Source organism: Heterocephalus glaber, unplaced genomic scaffold (genome assembly GCF_053883595.1).
Source record: "Heterocephalus glaber isolate CG9 unplaced genomic scaffold, H.glaber_assembly_v1.0 deba00001600, whole genome shotgun sequence".
Classification (NCBI taxonomy): domain Eukaryota; kingdom Metazoa; phylum Chordata; class Mammalia; order Rodentia; family Bathyergidae; genus Heterocephalus; species Heterocephalus glaber.
Genome location: NW_028258372.1, coordinates 24,324,139 through 24,345,236, shown reverse-complemented (window position 1 = coordinate 24,345,236; position 21,098 = coordinate 24,324,139). Strand labels below are relative to the sequence as shown.

General features: G+C 38.1%; 1 protein-coding gene across 3 annotated transcripts in view; it reads right to left on the bottom strand.

Moving 5' to 3' along the window:
- Window positions 1-17,956, bottom strand: part of Pla2g4a (phospholipase A2 group IVA) — a 147,342-nt gene extending 129,386 nt beyond the window's left edge. The window contains exon 1 of one of the 3 annotated variants that reach the window (XM_004862779.3): window positions 17,811-17,956. The gene's annotated coding sequence lies outside the window, so the exon portion shown is untranslated. The remainder of the gene's footprint in view (window positions 1-17,810) is intronic. The other 2 variants (XM_013078904.3, XM_021242894.2) reach the window with 2 other exon arrangements.
- Window positions 17,957-21,098: the final 3,142 nt, after the last annotated feature.

Sequence of the window (21,098 nt, the reverse complement as noted above, 5' to 3'; positions counted from 1 at the left end):
GATTTGTTATTATTGAAAGCTCATTATTTAAATAGAAAAGTATACATAGAATATCTACTAGAGAAGGGACAGATTCCAATAGTTTAAAACAGAAAAGGCTTTATAGAAATGATAAATATCTGAGCTGAAAAGGCATAGATGTACAGGAAAGGAAAGTGGAAGCATTTGCTATGGGAAAACGTCACCATACTGGACATGCACACTTTCTCCTCAGGCTTTCGCTGGTGCTGTCCCCCTCCCTACAGCCCTACCAGGGAACGTCTGCCTGCTGTTCAGAGTTCTGCCAAAACTGACTCTGAGGTAAGGTATCTCTGTCTACTGGGTCAGCACCCTGTACTTCTCCTTGATCCCTCGTAGCACCATGTTCTATCCTATATCACCCTTCTATATCATGTGATTCTCCCCTAACTATGAGCAACAAAAGGGGCCTTCTGCCTTCTCCTCCTGGTACTCCTGTTGGACCCAGAGGGATTGCTCAATTACTACTGATAGAAGAATGAATAAACAAACTTGGGAAGTTGCATAGCATACTGGGGAAAACTGGCCAGATGATAGATGAAATAGTGTGTTAAGAAATAATCAAAGGGAAGTAGAACCTTTTCATAAACTGCAGGGTATCTTAGTAATTGCTAATTTTAAGACTCTTAAAATTTCACTCATTAAACATTTCTCATATACCAGATACTTACCATCTCATTAATATTTATAACAAAATGGGAATTATTACTGCCATATTTGAGATTAAAACAAGTGGAGTCCACAAAGGCTAAGTGAATGGTGTAGTTGACAGCTCAAACTGAAACAGACCTTCACACCCATGCTCAATGAACCTTGACCCTCCCTGCCTCAGACCAATTCTTTCTTTCTACATCATTTCTGCCACTCCACAAATGACTCTGGAGGACAGGCAGAGAGAGCTGAGAAATTATAAAATAAGCTTTAGTGTTATCAGAAAGCCTTAGCAGGCAGGTGGCATGATGGAAGTGCCATTCTCTACTGTAAGAAGATACCACAGACTGAATGCTTAAACAACAGAAGTTCATTTTGTCACAGTCCTGGAGATTAGGTGTGAAAAATCAAAATGCCACGGGTCAGGGTTCTTTGGAGTTCTGGCGATGGCAGCCTTCTCACTGTGTGCTCGACAGCCATTCCCCCATGCACAGTGGCCCCTGGTATCTCTGTGCATTCAAATTTCGTTTTCTTGTAAGGAACCAGTCTGATTAGATTAGGACTCACCCTACTCCCCTTGATTTAAATTAATCACCTCTTTGAAGGCCTTATCTCCAAACAGTCATATTCTGGGGATTAGATCTTTCAAGTATGAACTTGGGAAGGGCATCATTTTATTCATTATACATGTCAGTAGTGTAAACACAGCAGTTAAAAAAAGAAGCACACAATCGTTAATGAAAAGAGATGTTGCTCAAGGAGGGAAAAACATACTCATCCAGAGTATGCGATATGATCGGCATCTAAGCCAGGACTGTGGATATGCTAAAGGAGACAGCATAGCACCTTTTAGATAGGCAGCCTTCCTCACCTGACTTTAAAAGCTCACACACCCAAACATTCCATATAGATGAAACATGGTACAGAATGAAGTTTCTTGCACCACTTCACAACTGAGATAGTCTCATCCAGGGAAACTGTCCGTTTTAAGAGTCAGGTTTCTTGCAGCCCATTTCTACACACTGCTGTACAAATGAACCGAGACTGCCTCCTCATCCACTTTGCTAGCTTTCTTTCCCCGATCATTGTGGCTTGTTGTTACTTTCCATTGTTTCATCTCATGGTGGCCAAAAAAACAAATGGCCATTCTGGCTATATTTTAAGGTTATGAAATTTTGAAGTTGGAGGAAATATTCACTATCACCACCTAGAAAGTGCTCACTGTGCAAGGCTGTAGGCTGAGGCCTAAAGAATAAACAAACTAAGCCAAGTTTCCTCAATTAAGGAAACAACTGAACATACCTCTTACTTCCAACCATGCCCTTTTCCTTATACCTGCACAATCCCACGCCCTGGATAAAAAAGGAACAGTCAAAATAAATCAGGACATGTATACTTTTTAGCTCAGCCGTAACTTTATGTTACTACGTTATTGTTTGGTTGTGTAGAAAAGGCTCAATATATGAATTTGAGAGAAATGAAAAACCAAACTTCTCTGTATTATTAGTCAAAGATACCTTAAAAAGAGTTACTTTCATCTTTTATACTTTCCTATGTTTGAACCATAGTTACAAGTTTTTTAGTTATAAATATTAGATTGTTTTTAAAAAAATTCCTTTTCCGGGGCCGGGGATTTAGCTCAGTGTTTTTGCCACCTGCTGCGCAAGCGCAAGGACCCGAGTTCGATCCCCGGTACCAAAAAAAAAAAATTCCTTTTCCCACACAGACTATTATGGAATAACATCATATTTACAGTTGTCAAATATATTAAGTTCATTTTCAGGAAATGCAGAATAATGTTCTTTCTACTTGAAAGAAACTAACAATGTTAGTTAAAAAAAAATTTTTTTTAAACAATGGAGCACAAAATGCTAAAAAATGAAATGTGTTTTGAGAACTGCTTCAATTCTACAACTTTCTCCAAACTGAAAGTTTTCCAAAAATGCTCCCTAGGGAGTATTTGTGTTTTGTTAAGGGTTCCACTCCCTTTTTAATTGCTGGCTTTTGTGATTGACTTAAAATTGCCACAGCGGGAAAGCCCTATCCTTTTTCTAGGGAAAACAATCCAGGGAAAACCTCCAGCAAAGTCATCCTACTGGCTTAAATGTTTTCTAGGAGCCGTATTTTATTTCTGGATGTAGTTATCAGCATTCTGGATTTACTTTGCTTCTCCACCAGCACACTGACTAGTTCAGACCGTTGGTGAGGTTTCTCTTGTAGTTTAAAAATATGAATGTTGATTATGACCTCGGAATAGGATGAACTGACAGAACGATACGACAGGAGTTGTGGAAGATCAGAAGAGCTAGAGTCACTGTTACTAGGCACCGCTGTGCCAGCATTCTATGGGTCCATGAAGGAGAAATACAAGTTCATCATTCTTTTCTAAATTTTAGAAATGCGCTTCTAGATGCTGTGAATGACAAACAATTCACTTTTAAATGAATAATAAACCCAATCTTTCACAGGATTAAGAATTCTGTAAATAAAATGTAAGCATTTGAGAGGAGTGTCCTGGGGTTCGGAATCTTCTTTTGTTCCATATTTTTCCACAGCCTAGAGAAGCATAGGGATCCTATTATCACAGACAGCTAAGTTAGAAATATTAGAGGCAGTCAGACAGGGCTAGACCCTCCAGGGAGTCAGTGTAGAAGGTGAGAATATATTACAACTGTGGCTGCAGGAGCATCTGTTGAAGGCCAGGTCTCAAGATAAAGACAGAATGATCAGGCCTACATGCCTCCAGGGATAAGTAATATATTATAATTGGCATCACCTGGTCCAATAGAGTCTAGATAGACATCAGCCACCCAGGTGGGTGACCAGGACCTCCTGACTCATTTCTTCCCAAAATACCCTTTGTTCTTTCCATGTATGCTTGCTACGTGACCTGCTTCCCCACAGGGTCAATATTACCCAAGCAGCTATATTTGTAATCTTATCGGTTGACCATAGTTTTGTCCCATGTTGTACCTACCTTGTGATTTTGTACCAATCTCATGATTTTGCTCTATAGAACTTCCTCTGTAAAGTGGGGTCTGTGGCAACCCACTTGAGTCCCCTCCTGCTCTCAGAATCTATCTCCTTCAATAAATATTTCCTACTCTTAGCCTCCATTGTTCCTTAGAAGCCTTCAATTTGGGGAAATACAAACTCTGGGTATTTGACATCTAGCAGGTTGGAAGCTATTTTATTTCCCATATATCATTTGGAGGTCCTATATCAGTACATCACTATATCACTATGATATTTTAAACTCATTAAATAAAAGCACCAATTATAAAGGAAACCAATTCTTATAAAATATGTGGAATTGTGGCAGTCAGTAGATATTAACTGATATTTTTGTATGCTTGGGAGCCTTGAAGCACATTTCCCCCCTTCTACTTCTGTGCAGTAGACCTACATAGCTTGAAAATTTGATATGAGCTTGTTTAATTTATAAAAAACAGAAATTGATTTCTCATAGCCCTAGAGGCTGGGAAGTCAAGGCCAGCAACACTGGCTCTCTCTGCTTCCAAAATGGCGCCTTATAGCTGGCTCCTCCCTTTGTAGAAGGCACAGAATAAAAGGAAGCTCTCTGAATCTTCTTTACAAGGGCATTGATCTAATTCACAAGAGTGGAGCCCTCAGGACTTAATTATTTCCACAATGTCTCAACTCTTAATATAGCACTATTATCTTGGGTTAATTTCCAGCATACAAATTTTATGCTCATAAATGTAACTACACCACAGCACCATCTCTGGCTCCTTTGGAAGGCTGCAATGATCAACACTAGTGCAGTTGTAATCTTTTTAAAATTTAAATATTTGTTTTTATTGGTACATGTGTGCAGTACATAATGATTACATTCATCGTGGGGAGGCAGTATGTGTACATAACACATCTTAATTATTTTACTTCCCCTTCCCCTATACTCCCTCCTCCACCCTAAGTTTGATATAAAATTTTTGAGGACAGCGTAACTTCTAGTACCCTAAGGGGTAAAATGATAGAAAAGACACTCTTTCTGTGTTACCTGCCTCTGACAGCAGCACGGTGAACTTAGATATTATGCACAGTAAAAACAAATTGAAGTAAATTAGAAGTACTGTGATTTGCTCCAAAATACAAAATTAATATTTCCCCAACCTTGGTCAATGAGCTAAAAAATTGTGCCAAGGACTGTAGTAATCTCTAAGAAGGTTTCAGTTGAAACTTCTACTGATGAGTTACAATGAATTTTTTGAAAATAAAAAAGTTAGCAAAAAAGAAATTGTTATACTCCACCTTTTTACAGATTAGGGAATTAGACAGGAGGAAGTTAGATAATTGTAGCTAAACCACTGCCTATCAAATATGGTCAGAACTGGGAATAAAGCACACAATAACTTTTCACTTCGAGACATGTCTCACAGAGGTAGGGAGGCAATGGAAGAAAACAGCAGCTCATGAGCCCTCAGCAGGACTGCAAAGGGCAGAGGCAGAAGACAACCCCAGTGCCCCTGACCTCAAGGGGTCTTCATTACCATCACCTCACCAGCCAGGGTGACCCCTCTGGGGAAGAGCTTGGCCTTCATTAGCGAGTGCAAAATGAAACACTTTCATCCTAAAAGAATTTATGAGAAATGATAATGGATTTAAGAGAGAAAAAGAACTTTTTAGTACTGAAGAAACATGAGAGCCAATATTTCCATAATATTATTTTGGTCTTTGGGAAGATGCTACACTGATTACGATAACCAGCTGCTCTGTAAAACTTTAACAACTGAAAAAGAAGGAAGCAATTGAAGGGTTTATGTCAGGTCGAAGAAAGAACATCCTGATAGCAGTGTTGTAAGAAGAGCCTCACTTTAATGGCCAACTATTAATACTAATTGTTTTAGAAATCTCTACTTTATAGGGGTTTTTTTTTAATGTATTTGTTCTATTTTGTTTTTCTATGCCAGAGATGGAACCTGGGCCTCACCTGTGCTCAGGTAGGGCTCTGCTACTAAGGTACAGTCTCACCTCTATATCGTAGAATTGTAATGGTTCAAATTCTCTGAAACTTTATCTCAGTGAGCATGGTAGCATGCTCCTAGCACTCAGTAGGCTGAGGCAGGAGAATTCCAAGTTCAAGGGCAGCCTGGGCTCTATAGCATGTTTAAAGCTAGCCTGGACTACAAGGCAAGACCCTGACTATAAATAAATAAATAGGCAAGCAGGCCTTATCTTGAGGGAGTACTAATATGCCCTCAGGAATATGGGGAAGCAGACAAAAGTTTCAGAGGACTAGAGGCCAGACCCAAGAACTTGGCTAGGGATCCAATAAAGGCAGGGGAGGCAAAAGTATTCAAAACTCCAAAGGACAATAGGAACAATCCCACAGATGAGGACTTTAAGAAAACAGATTCCAAAATGATGGCTTCTCATGGAACGGTAAAGCCATTTAGATTCGATGATGTGTAGAACAGGCCTAGCAACTGGCAAGGTAATGAATCCAAGTCTGAAAAAGAACAAATGCTGAATTCCTGCCCACTGGAGCTGCAAATTAAGCCAAGCTGTGACTACTCCCCACCAGTCACCAATTACCTTAAAGAGAGCTGTATTCTACAAGCTTTTGGATTTCTATCATTTGGATTTGAGGTGCTCTTTGTTTATTCATTTGGTTTTGGTTTTGGCTTTGCTTATTGAACTGGTTCATTAAGGGTGTCCAGCATTGTTTCTAAAAAAGCAACGAAAACCTCTCCTACTCAAAAGAACTTAACCTTCCAGCTTTTATGCACCTAGAATTTAAACATAGCTAGAGGAACCATGGAACCTGGTGGACTGGTTTTATTTTAGGTTCACATTCTCAAAGCCTAACGAGCCTCCCCACACTAGCAGTTATCTCTCTGAGTTTCTCTAGTGAGCTTGGTTCCCAGTCCAGAAAATGACTGTTCTCTTCTCTCCCTCCAGGCTCTCACCGTACACCTACTCTTAGCTTGTGACCTCATCTTTCTTTGGTTTGTTTGTTTGTTTGTTTGTTTGGTACCAGGGATCAAACTCAGGATCTTGAGCTTGTGAGGCAGGTGGAGGGATCCCTGAGCTAAATCCCCGCCCCAACCTCATCTTTCTTTACTGAGAGAAAATAGGAAGTACCAGAGGGAAGCTTCTCAGCTTCCTGCTTCAGCAAATCTTCAAACTGCTGTACATGTGCACATGGGTGCCCCTCCTCCCTGTCACAAAGAGGTAGTTCTCTTGGACAGAGCTGGCTCCACAGGGCTTTCCGGGTGGAAAATCCCTCTCTTCTTCAAGAGCTTCATTCTACAGCCATGGCTTTCTTTCCTGAATGACCACAGTGCTTTTCAAACTTCGTGCTCACTTTCCCAACCACATTTTAAGCTCCATCTTTCTTCTGAACCTGCTCTCCCTCCTGTGTTCTCATGATACCACCCTAAATCCCCACTTTTCCATCTAATTTCTCAGTTGCTTCTTTGTGGACTCCTTTACACTGCTGTGCCCCACCAGGAGCCCCTCCTGAGCCCTGCTATCCTCACTCCTTTCACCTCCCAGAGAGTTTTTCAATCCCAATCTTGATGCTGAAATTTTATCTCTCAGCCCCATGTTATTCTCTATTGTGGAAGCCCATTTCCCTACTACCTGTTTGTTTACTTTTCGGATTCCTCCAATGGGGAATGACTCATATGTGCTTTATTAATGCAAGTAGGTCTGAAATGTAGCACAGTGCCTACCACATTGTCAGCGTTAATTAAAACTTACTGAATTAAAGAAAGAATAAATGAACACAGCCCATTAATCAATAATTTTTGGAAAGAAAATTCTTATATGAAAAAAGGAGAGTACAAACTAAATTGCTTCATACAATATCTGTTCTCTTTCTAAGCATTAAAAAGATACATTTCAGATACATCTCAGTTTGCCAGCAATGTACAGTGCTCCACTTGCTAGTTTTTCAAAGCTGTGGGCAAAAACATACAGGGGCAATAGGAAGTGTGTCAGTTTACTGATTGAAATTCAGAAGCCTTTTGCTGATCTAATGTTTCTAGTGACAAAGTTACATCCAGCTGTCAAACCGGAGCAATTACGTAGCATTTCTTGCAAAGTCATACATATGTGAATTATGCCAAGTTTGTAACAAAAGTTGTTTTTTAGCCCTGAGAAGGAACAACTACTTTACCACATGCTACTTATTTGTTTAGAAAAATAAAACAGAGGTCCTGAGTCGCGCGGAAGACGCCGAATCACGCCGCTGCAGACAAGCAGGTCTGCCCATCCCTTATCTAGGTCCTGAGTCACACAGAACACGATGAATCAGCCCGCTGCAGACAGGCAGCCACCTGATTCCACACTACAAAGACTCAGAGGACAGCAGACCACCAGACCAAGGTACTGAGTCCCACTGTTCCCGGCCCAGAGGTAGGGGCTTCTGAGCCGTTGTGCCAGTGCTCCTGGTCCAGAGGAAGGGGCTTCCCAGTCACCATCCCTCTCGCTGCTCCCAGCCCAGAAGAAAGGGCTTTTGGGTCACCTTCTGTCCCGCTGCTCCTGGCCCAGAGGAAGGGGCTTCCTGGCCACCATCCCTCCCGCTGCTCCCAGCCCACAGGAAAGGGCTTTTGGGTCACCATCCCTACCGCTGCTCCCGGCCCCTGTCCCACCTCACCCAGCTTAGAAGAGGTAATCCACGCAGGCAGTAACAGCCCCCCACCCCAGTCGATATGAGAAAACACATAAATAAGTCTCAAAACCAGACTTCCAGATCACCTACAGCAACCCCAAAGGGAAATGAGATGGAACACTCTGATACTCAACCACCTGGACCCACTGAACTGGCAACAAAAGGGGATCTGGAAAAAATGAAATCAGAAATAATTTCTCAGATAACAGGAGAAATTGTGCCCCTAGTGCAAGACATCATTAATAAATCTAGAGAGGAGCTCAGGAACATGATGGAATCCCAACATAAGAAACAAATGGAATCCATAAAACAGATGCAAATAGATTTCCAGGACATGAAAAACTCCATTGAAAGTCTACACAGCAGAATGAGCCAATGTGAGGACAGAATTTCACACATAGAAGATAAGATTGCAATTAGTGACCAGGAAAAGAAAAATTGCTTCAAAATTATAAGGGAACATGAGAAATCAATCCAGCAGCTGCTAGATGACGCAAAGAAGAATAATATAAGACTGATTGGGCTCAATGAAGAAACAGGAGAGAGTGCAGATGACATAAAAAATCTCTTCACAGAAATAATGGCAGAAAACTTCCCAAGCAGGGGAAAAGAACTTAACATACACATAAGTGAGGCATATAGGACTCCAAATAGCCTTGATCAAAAAAAATCTACACATAGGCATATAATTGTTAAGATTCCAGAAACACAACAGAAGAACAAAGTTCTCCAAGCAGTCAGAGAAAAGAAACAAATCACACACAAAAGAAAGCCCATCAGAATCACAGCAGACTTCTCAACACAAACCATCAAGGCAAGAAGAGCTTGAAGTGACACATTCCAAGCCCTAAAAGAAAACAGCCTCCAACCTAGATTGATGTACCCTGCAAAACTATCTTTCAAAATGGATGGAGAAATAAGATACTTTCATGAAAAAGAGCACCTTAGGAACTTCATGAACACCAAAGCAGCACTCCAAAGAATTTTACACAATATTCTAGGAACAGATATTGAGGATCACAACCCCAGGAAACAAAGCAGAATGAACCCATCTGGCATGAAAAGAAATTAAATGTAAAGGGGGAGAACCCAACAAAAAGAAAAGGTCATGGCAATGACAAGTCAATACATTTCAGTTATAACCATCAAGGTTAATGGACTCAATTCAACAATCAAAAGAAATAGACTGGCAGAATGAGTCAAGAAGCAAAATCCAACAATGTGCTGCATACAAGAAACACAATTCAAAAGGAAACTCATAGACTGAAAGTGAAAGGGTGGAAAACAATACTGCATGCTACAGGAACCCGAAAATAAGCAGGAGTAGCTATCCTCTTGGCAGATCAAGTAGATTTCAAACCAACACTGATTAAGAGAGACAAAGAAGGACACTACATCCTTGTAAAGGGAAGAATCCAAGAGGAAGAGATGACAGTCATAAATATCTATGCACCAAATACTAGTGCACCCAACTATATAAAACAAATACTAAGGGACATGAAAAGTCATATATGCACTAATACAACTGTAGTGGGGGACCTCAACACCCCACTGTCACAAATAGATAGATCAACTAGACTAAAAATAAGTAATGAAATATTAGAACTCAATCGAACTCTTGAACAAATGAACTTAACATGTTTACAGAGTCTTCCACCCCACAAAATCAGAATACACATTCTTCTCAGCTACACATGGGTCATTTTCCAAAATAGACCACATACTCACACATAGAACATGTTTAAGTAAGTGCAAAGGAATTGAAGTTATCCCCTGCATATTATCAGACCATAGTGCAATGAAATTGGAGATCCATAGCAAAAGAAACTCAAAAAATTTCATAAACATGTGGAAATTGAACAACACACTTCTGAATAACCAATGGGTCAGAGGAAATTAAAGAAGAAATCAGACACTTCCTTCAATTAAATGACAATGACAATAAAATCTATCGGAATCTATGGGACACAATGAAAGCAGTCTTACGAGGGAAATTCATAGCAGTGAATACACATATTAGGAAAACAGAACTAGCTCAATTAAACAACCTGATGCTGCACCTCAAGCTTCTAGAAAAAGAAGAGCAGGACAAATACAAAGCTCATACAAGGGAGGAAATTATAAAGATCAGAGGAGAAATCAATGCAATGGAGACTAAGAGAACGATACAAAAAATCAATGAAGCCAAGAGTTGGTTCTTCGAAAGAATCAATAAAATTGACAAACCTTTAGCCAACCTTATCAGAAAAAGGAAAGAAAAGGCCCAAATCCATGCAATTAGGAATGAAAAGGGTGAAATTACAACAGACCCAGCAGAAATCCAGAAGCTCATCAATACCTACTTCCAGAACCTATATGCCAATAAGATGGACAACACAGAAGAAATGGACAGATTCCTAGATACATATGAACTACCAAAGTTAAACGAAGAAGACCTAAAAATTCTGAACAAGCCAATATCAACCAATGAAATTGAAAATGTAATTAAAAACTTATCAACTAAGAAAAGCCCAGGCCCTGATGGCTTCACTGCTGAATTCTACAAGACATTTAGAGAGGAACTGCTGCCACTATTGTTTAAACTCTTCAGTGAAATTAAAAGGGAAGCAATACTCCCAAATTCATTCCTGGAAGCAAGCATCACCTTGATCCCCAAAGCAGAGAAAGACCCAACTGAAAAAGAGAATTATAGGCCAATCTCACTAATGAACATAGATGCAAAAATCCTTAATAAGATACTGGCAAACAGAATGCAGAAGATCATCAAGAAGATCATACACCCTGATCAAGTGGGATTCATCCCAGGGATGCAGGGATGGTTTAATATACGAAAATCAATTAATGTAATACACTATATTAATAGAGCCAAGGACAAAAACCATATGATTATCTCCATAGATGCAGAAAAAGCATTTGACAAAATCCAACATGCATTTATGATAAAAACCCTACAAAAAATTGGAATAGATGGTCTCTACCACAAACTGATAGAAGCCATCTATGAAAAACCAACAGCCAATATCATACTAAATGGTCAAACACTGAAATCCTTCACACTAAAGTCAGGAACAAGACAAGGATGCCCACTATCACCACTTTTGTTCAATGTAGTTCTGGAAACATTAGCCATGGCAATTAGACAAGAGAAAGAAATAAAAGGAATAAAGATAGGTAATGAAGAAGTCAAATTGTCATTAGTTGCAGATGACATGATACTCTATGTAGAAGACCCCAAGAACTCCACCAAAAGTCTTCTAGACTTAATAACCAAATTCAATCAAGTAGCTGGTTACAAGATCAACACACAAAAATCAATAGCTTTCCTCTACACCAATGACAGACTCACTGAGAGAGAAATAGGGCAAATAATTCCTTTCACAATAGAATCCAAAAAACTGAAATACCTAGGAATCATCCTAACGAAAGAAATCAAAGACCTCTTCTCTGAAAACTAAGGCACTCTGAAAAGAGAGATTGAAGATGATATCAGAAAATGGACAGACATCCCCTGCTCCTGGGTAGGAAGGATTAATAGAGTGAAAATGGCCATACTTCCAAAACTACTATATAGATTTAATGCAATTCCAATTGAGATGCCACCAGCATACTTCATAGACCTCAAGAAAACAATCCAAAAATTCATTTGGAACAAGAAGAGACCCAGAATAGCAAAAGCAATTCTAGGTAACAGAGACATGGCAGGGGGTATCACAATCCCCAACCTGCAACTATACTACAAAGCTACTATGATAAAAACAGCATAGTACTGGCAAAGAAACAGACTTGAGGACCAGTGGAACAGATTAAAAGATGCAGAAACAATGCCAGACACACTCAGCCATCTCATCTTTGACAAAGGAGCCAAACACCCTCACTGGAGGAAAGATAGCCTCTTTAATAAATGGTGCTGGAAAAATTGGGCTTCAACTTGCCAAAGATTAAAACTAGACCTGTATCTCTCACCATGCACTAAACTAAAATCAAAATGGATTAAAGATCTAAATATTAAAATAGAAACTATGAACCAGTTGGAACAGAGGTTAGGTAGAATACTTGAAGACATTGGTGTAGGAAAAGATTTTATGAACAAAACCTCAGTTGCCCGTGAACTAGCACAAACAATCAACAAATGGGATCTCTTCTTATTAAAAGGCTTCTGCACAGCAAGAGAAACCACCAGCAGTGTGAAGAGACAACCCACAATGTGGGAAAAAATCTTCACCTGCTCTTCCTCAGACAAAGGTCTACTATCTCCAATCTATAAAGAACTTAGAAAGATCAGAACTCCCAAATTTAAAGACCCAATCCGAAAATGGGCATCTGAAATGAACAGACATTTCTCAGACAAAGAAGTAGAAATAGCAAATAAATACATGAAAACATGCTCAACAAAACTGGTCATTTGAGAGATGCAAATGAAAACAATGCTGAGATTCCACTTCACTCCAGAAAGCATGGCTGCTATCATGAAATCAACCAATAACAAATGCTGGCGGGGCTGTGGGGAAAGAGGAACCCTGCTCCACTGCTGGTAGGAGTGTAGACTGGTGTAAGCACTGTGGAAATCAGTATGGAGATACCTCCAAGAACTAGGACTGGAAGTCCCATTTGACCCCGCTATTCCATTGCTGGGGATCTTCCCCAAAGAATTAAAAGAATCATACCACAGTGATATATGTGCACCCATGTTCATAGCAGCGCAGTTTATGATAGCTAAAACTTGGAAACAGTCCAAATGCCCATCAACTGGAGACTGGATAAAGAAAATGTGGGTTTTTTTATAAAATGGAGTACTACTCAGCCATAAAAAATGAGAAATTAGAGACATTTATAGCTAAGTGGATGCACATTGAGGCAATACTCTTAAGTGAAATAAATAGGACACGCATGTGTAAATACCAAATAGTTTCTCTGGTGTGAGAAACTGAAAGTGTAAATAAGGATTAAATGTATAATAGGTAATGTGAAATAGGAAGAAAAGCGGCAAAGGGGAAGGAAGTGGGAGGGCTAGGGGAAAGGATAGAAGGGAATGGGATTAATATGAGAAAATGGAAAAATAGGAACAAAATCTTTGTAAATAGGGAGGACTGGAGGGGTTGAAGGGAGGGCTGGGCAAGGGTGAAAAATAAGAACCAAGAGAGACTATGTAAAGGTGCAAATTTCCAATGAGGAATGTCATTATATTGTATACCTAAAATGTACCAATTATTAGAATGAATAATCAATAATGTAAAATAGGAAGAAAAGGTCCAAAGGGGTGGGGTAGTGGGAGGGGCAGGGGAAAGGAAAGAAGTGAAAGGAAAAAATGATGAGAAATGGAAAAAATGGAAATAAAGTCTTTGTAAATAGGGAAGGGTGGAGGGCGTGAAGGGAAGGCTAGGAATGGGGAGAAAATAAGAACCAAGATGCATTATGTAAAGGTACAATTCCCAATGAGAAATGTAATTGTGTTGTATACCTACAATGTACCAATAAAAGAATTTAATACAAAAAAAAAAGAAAAAGAAAACAATTTTTTTTCTACGAATGATAAGTCCAGATCAGAGTAACCATTTTGTTGCAAAATGCCAACTGACAGGAACAGTAAGAGTCATGAAGAGCTGTCGGTTCTGTAGATTCTACTTAAAAGTACATTCTAAGAAAATTCTCTAGTATCAACTTGGAAGCAAAACCTTTGGTAAAATCAATACTTCTTACATGACTTATAAAATCGCTCCTTAATGTGTTTCTTATATTTCTGATAAAATATCATTGCCTTTTATTTTCTTTAGACAGCATATACCTATATAAAATACGATGCAGTTCCAAAAAACAATTTCAAATCATACACTATGCTCTCAGTCATTCTCCAGGGTCTGTGCTGCTTCCTCTATCCTGTCAATCAGTAACCAAGTTATAAAGGCAAAACAATTGGGCTATTATGGAAATGTGCATTGGGACATTTTGCTTTCTGGACCTTCCTTTATAATTTTTTTCACCTGATTAGGAAGAGCCTCACAATTTAAATACTATACATCAAAATGCAGAATATGAAGCAATAAATGAATCAAAATATTAAATTAGTCAAAATGGAAATCATAAGACCTGAACCAAAAAAAGCCATATGATTGTTTTAACCATCTATTTTTCACATCTGTAAAATGTGTGTGGTAATGCCTGTTCTGCTAATGTGTGTAGTTGTTGTGAGAATTCATGAAGTTCTGGTGCGGTCTTTCTATAAACCATAAAGTGTATGTAAATGGGAGATATTATCCACTTTCTACTATTTTTTCTAACTACATAATCCAAAAATAGCTCATACATTACATAATAACAAAATGAAAAAGAGAGCAAGGATAAGTTGAGTCTTGCAAACACATTATCTTTCTACACCAGAGAACACTGAAATTACATATATTCTTGACATTTATTTTCTAGCTCAAAACACCTAAATTTTCCCGCACACTCCAGAAGTTAGGAAAATGAGGAGTCAGACTAAGGAAAAGGGAAAAGCTATTTTACAGCCACATGTGCTGCGGAATGGGAAGAAAACTGAGTGCCCCCTGGCCTGTTATCGCTGACCCACAGGGGGCCAAACTTGGATGTGGATCACTCTGTTTGCTGGGTTTCTCTAACGTCAAACGTACTCATTTTGTAATTAAACTGGTAGTGCATCTTTGCAAAATTGCTTATGGGAAGAAATGAATTACTTATATTGTATATTTATATTATTTTGTATTGTGTAAAGGGAGAGTTAAACTGTCTTTTAAAGAATATTATAAGGTTATATTAAGAATTAACAAACAAACTCACATAACAGGAGCAGTAAAAAGACAGCACATTCTTTTTTTTTTCCTTAGGGAAGTGATAGTATTAAAAGATCAGAACAATGTCTGCTGTTTTTATTGTCTTCTCTGGAAAGAACTCGGGAATCAGTCCTGGTTCCTTCAGCTCTTAACTGTCCTAACAGTTCAGGAGAAGGTGAAGATGAAGAGTTGAGTAGAAGATGAAGAGTTGGCCCAAACACATGTAAATACATGAATTCCTTGCCTGTCTCTGTCCTGATGGATACCTGCTCTTTAATAAATATTCATTGATTTAAGATGGGCCTGACACGTGTCTATCATCCCAGCAGTCTGGTAGGCCAAGGTAGGAAGATAGCAAATTGGTACCCAGCCAGGGCAACTAGCGATTGAGCAAGATCCTGTCCAAGAATAAAAGTACAAAAGCTGGGCCTGGGGATGTAGCTCAATGCAAAGGCCCTGGGTTCAATCCCTAGTGCCTTTTTAAAACAAATCATTGATTGAACCAATGGGTGAATGAGATTTCAAAAATAATTGCTTCATGAAGATTGTAGGTAATTCTTCTGTCTCTCTCTTACATTTTTTATATTTAACAAAATTTAAACAATAAGCATGATGTTATTATTATAATAATGATTTAAGGAAACATAATCATTATGGGAAATATCATTAGGCATTTTGGAATAAAAGTAGAAAATAAAAACAGCCCACAATCCAGTGAAAAATTTGCGGTTTAGTTCCCTGAATCATATTTCACTTACTGGATTCAAGCAATTTTGAAAAATCAGATGTTACAGAAAAAAGAAATGCAGTATTAAATGGCTAGTAATTATGAAGCTTGAGACTAGAATCTAGGTCAGTTGGTTTCCAGGCAAGTTGGTGTCTACTGCATCAAGCTGCCTGGAGTTCCAAGGTACTGGTGGATAAGTGACAACAGGCATTGCAACAGCCACTGACAGGCACGTCCTTACGTCCAAGTCCAGTGGTTTGGTAATTATCTCAGATTGTAAGAAAACTCCAATGCTTTAACAAATTCCATTTTTATGTAATACAAACTGCCTTTGGGAGTTTGTGAACTTCCATAAGGTGTTTCTAAATGTGTGTGTGTGTGTGTGTTGGAAATTCATATGTGCATTATTCAAGGGAGGGGTCCGAGTTGTTACAAGATTTGTAAGAGGGTCAATGATCAAAAAGAAAGAAAACAAAAGATTGAGAATAACAAAAAATATAAAATCAGCATGCAAGCAGAGGAAAAAAGTTATGATAAATAAAAGGTATACAAGGGAAAAAGGAACCACAAGGAATTGTCTTCCTGTTTTTTATTCCTGGAACAGTTTTAATATGTAAATGATTGTGTTTTATGGCTTTGCTTTCTAAGCAGCAGCACTAGAAAAGATAATAATGGGTTAGAAACACAAGTCAAATAACTCTATGCAATCAATTTTATCAGGTTCTAAGAGGTCTATTTACTAATTTTCTTTTTCCTAATGTAACACAATGCAAAATACTTCAAAAGTAACTTAAAAGGATAAAAAGGAGTAGTTTCTTGTCCCATAAAATATGCTGACCCTACAGGAAGTTTGTAAAACTCCTCTGAGCCAATGCATATCAAACACTTCTCTATGCATTGCACAATTATTGCTTAATTTAAAATATAACTCTTTCGGAGCTCATTGAAAATAAATACTTTTTTCTTGTCCCAACATCTAACTTGACTGGGAAGGTCTAGAGAACTTTGGGATGTACTCTTCACAGGTTTGTTTCCCTAGATTTTCTGCAAATATCTCTCTCAATATTTGAAATTTATACAACAAACAGAAACAAAATACAAATCTTCCTTGTACCCAAAGTTGCAAATACAACTTTGAAATTGACACCTATTCAAATGATATGCCTCATAGTCTCCACCTCCCTTAGTTTAACAAATGCTTAAATCAACCATATGAGGAATACTTCTTGTTCTATTTTTTGAGACAAAAAAGTAATTATTTTTAAGACTAACATCATGATAAGTTGTAGGAGACTAAACTAGGTTAAGGCAGTTATTTCAAAACCAAATGCCTTTTCCCTTGCTTCTTCTGAAATAAAATTACTAAGACAGTATTCATACTCAAAATGTAACTGTGTAACTTGATTAAATCTTTTCGAGAGTCTAGTTTTGAGCTGTTCTCTCAACATGCCAAGTAACCCAAGGGAAAATTGAATCAGAAAACCAGACGATTACATTTAATGTTTCAATACTCTCTTTCACTTAGTGCAACACAGTAAATACCCAGGGGTGCTGTGCATAAGTAACCAAAATGACTATATTTGTAAATTAAAACACATGACTCAACAAAGTCTGTTACTAAAGATTCTTAGGGCTGTCCCACGGCAGCTGCTCAAGGCTGGGAATCTTTAATAGTGGGTGGCACCACGTGTAACACAAAAAAGGGGCTACCTCACCGCTCCTTTTAAATGCTAAATTTCCGGGCTTCCACTGAAGGAAACAACTTATCCTTGACTCCGCAAGGCACTTAGACCAAGGAAAGCAAACTTGCATTGGTTAGAAAGACTGGGTTCCCTGATCAGTGCATCATTTCAGCTGGCTGAGGACAAGCAGACTGAAAGCAGAGCGGTTTCCCCTGCGTCGGTCCTTTCTTCCAAGTCAGCTACACAGTAACAGCGCAGGGGAGTGGGAGAAAGAAGCGGAACAGGGGAAGAGTAAATATATCGCTTACAGTTCCCAGAGTCACATGAGAATCCTCAGGCTTCTGTGTGTCTCTAGCTTTCTGTCAGGAGCCAAGTTCAGTCCAGACTTCTGCGAAGTCTTATCCCTGGTGGGAGGGGCTAAAATAGGGGCTGGTTTCCTTAAGCTTTTGAGAATTAGTTTTAAGGTGGAATTAAAGAGGAAGAGAGGCAGAGCACTCTTCTGGTAGAAGCTAATATTTTAAATGCAAATTTTTAGTTTTCAGAACCAGGCGTTTGAAGTCAGAAAACATGCTTAAATAATACGTAAATTAGCTGGCTCTAAATTGTATGAACCATGCGTTTCTGCGTGTGTGTATGTGTGTGTGTATGTGTGTGTCTACAGCTACATCTTGCCCTTAAGCAGTCAGTACTTCCTCCTTTTTCCAAACAAGAACAAAATTGACAAGATAGTGGATGAGCTTGAGCATTTTGTTTATTTTTAAAGCAAAGTTTATAACAAAGGCAAAATATAATATTATACCATATATATATACATATATATATATGATGAAAAATGTTGGGCTACTTTAAAAATCGAATGTGTTCAAACATTTTCTCCCCATACTGAAAACACCTGAATTCATAATCATTTGTTTGTAAATTTAGGATTATAGGTAGGCTTCAGAAGACTGTGATACATATATTGAGATTTAGTTTCCAAAAAAATCACACGGGGTTGAATTGGAAATTTTCAGTGTAAAGAGAGATGCTTGATAAACTCAACATGGAGAAAGTGCTTGGGATAAACTCCATAAGAACCCAGCAGAATTCATTATTCCAATTGAATAAGAACACTCGTAGCCCTGGCTATGTGTTGTACTTATCTATATCTATACAAGAAAATAAAAAGCTTTTGTTCCATGAGATAGGAAGACAAAATGTTTTTAAATGTTAGAAGACACACTTTCCACCTGAAATCCCTAACACATGTGGAGCTTAATGGATGGTTGTTGAATTTGTTGTCCATGATGTTGAATCAAATGAATTTTAAAACCACTCCCAAATAATATTCAACTCACCACTACCATCTGCATCATTTCTTTCAAGAGAAATTTTATTTTTTATACCACCTTCCTATACTAATAAATGGAAATATGAAACTAATCAGAGGTAAGGGAGAAATGGACCCTAATTAAAATACATGGGTCATGAATTTAAAACTTAGTTATCATATTGAAAGCATAACTCTTTAGAAAGAGTGCTTATGAGCAATAAAACTAAAATTTAAGAGCTAAAATCTATCAGTAGTTTCTTGCACATCTGCATCAATCTTTTGACCTAAAAAGCAAAAACAATAACTTTATTTTAGTTGGATATGTTAGGTAGATTATTAAAATTTTATTAAACTTTCTCTTCTTTTTAATTCTTGTATTTTAATTTTTCAATTTTTATTTTTATAAACACATATTTGTAGTACATAATGATCATATTCCTCATGGGGAGTTGGTATGTGTACATAATACATTGTAATTCTTTTTTTATTTTTAAAAAGTATATAAAAGGATGATAACAAATAATGTTCTAGTAATATGATGAACTAGATACTTTATATTCTTACTACATTTGCTATATCACTAATCATTATATCTGGGAAATTAGACATTACTATCTTTGTTTAGAATTCTGTTTTTATGTAAGCACTCAAGGTTAGTAGTGAAGCTGGGATTTCAATCCAATTCTGCCCATTTCCAAGGCCCACAACTTTATATGTATATCATATTCTCTTACAGCAAGATTTGTTTACTCATCTCTCAGCTTTTTCCCAAGTCAATCAAAATCCCTGAGTATTAGATTTTGGTGTTAGTGGAGCTACCAGTACAAAACAGAGCTCCTATTACCCTTAGTACCAGGTTAGGAACTTTCGGCTGTTCTCTTCCCTGTCTGCATGGTCACTGTCTTGCCCCTTCATCTTCCCCCAGAACTCCTTCATCTATCTCTTCCTTTCTTTTATTTTGTTTTTCTTTCTTTTTGAGACACAGTCTCACCACCATTGCCCAAGCAGGATTCAGACTTGTTGTCCTCTGCCTCATGCTCCCAGAGTGCTGGGGTTACAGGTGCGAGCCACCGAGCTCAGCTCCTTTTGATTGCTGTCTTCAGTTTTTTCTGCGTTTTTGCTTTTCTTCCCATTTTACTGTCAAAATATTAATTTATGCTTTGCTTTAGTGTTTCTTGCATACACGACTGCATATTCTCTCCTCCTGTATCATTTTCCCCCTCTTAAAGTCATTCTGGGCCTCACTAATATCTTCACCTTCCCATAACCAAGTCAGTTCATTCCACTGCCTTAATCACATGATCCAGTTTTCTCCAGTCCCTATAGACTTATGTCACACTTTAAAGACATTCCTTTTTCATTCACAAACTGGAAGTAAAAGCACATCACGATTCCTTTAGATTTTATCATAAGTCATAAATTTATATTGTACAAATGGAAAGATTAATGCTGACAAAATTAACCTGTCATATCCACAGTAGAAAATTTTGGCTGCAGACAAATCCCGTTCAAGAACTTTTGACAAAACCAGGATGTCCTAATTCATTTAAGTACTAATGGCAATCATCTGACAAGTTGTTTCCTATTCTCCAGGATCCCTCTAAATTTGGTAAAGTAAGTGAACGTGTAGTTTTGGTAATCCTGTCAGAATGGGCACAGGACCAATTACTCAGCTTGGAGACTGACTTGAAGGCACAACTCAGGATTTTAAAAATATTTATGCTCTTGGAATTTAAATGTACTGATGACAAGGAGGAAGGCTGAGCCCCTGTCTTTTGTGTTGAGGTAATCCTGAGTAAGAAGAATGACTGCTAAGTGAATTTCCAGTGTTACTCAAGGCACAACTCTCACAGATGTCACTAGAGGGTTTTTATAGAATTTTTGTTTGTCTATGGCTAAGATAATAACAGCATTCCTATACTTATGTTTATAAAACCAGTGACTCAGCAGCCTCAGGAAGATTTTACTCTTTCACTTTTCAAGTATGTTGTCAGCCACCAGAACAGTTTTTGGAAAAATATTTCTTCCTTCATTCTTCATATGTGTAATTTTTCTCTGTTTGGAAATATAACAAAGCAAACAAGTAACCTCATAATCTTTACCCAAGTAACAAAAATCATCATATACCAGGATTCAGTTTCATTACACTTAGGATATAGCTTCAAATTCCACAATTTATCCCAATTTTACTTTTTAAAGTGAAGTAAAAATTAAGATAATCCATAACAAAAAAATCCCCCAGGGGCCAGGCATTTAGCTCAGTGGTTCCGGGGCCTGCCTCTCA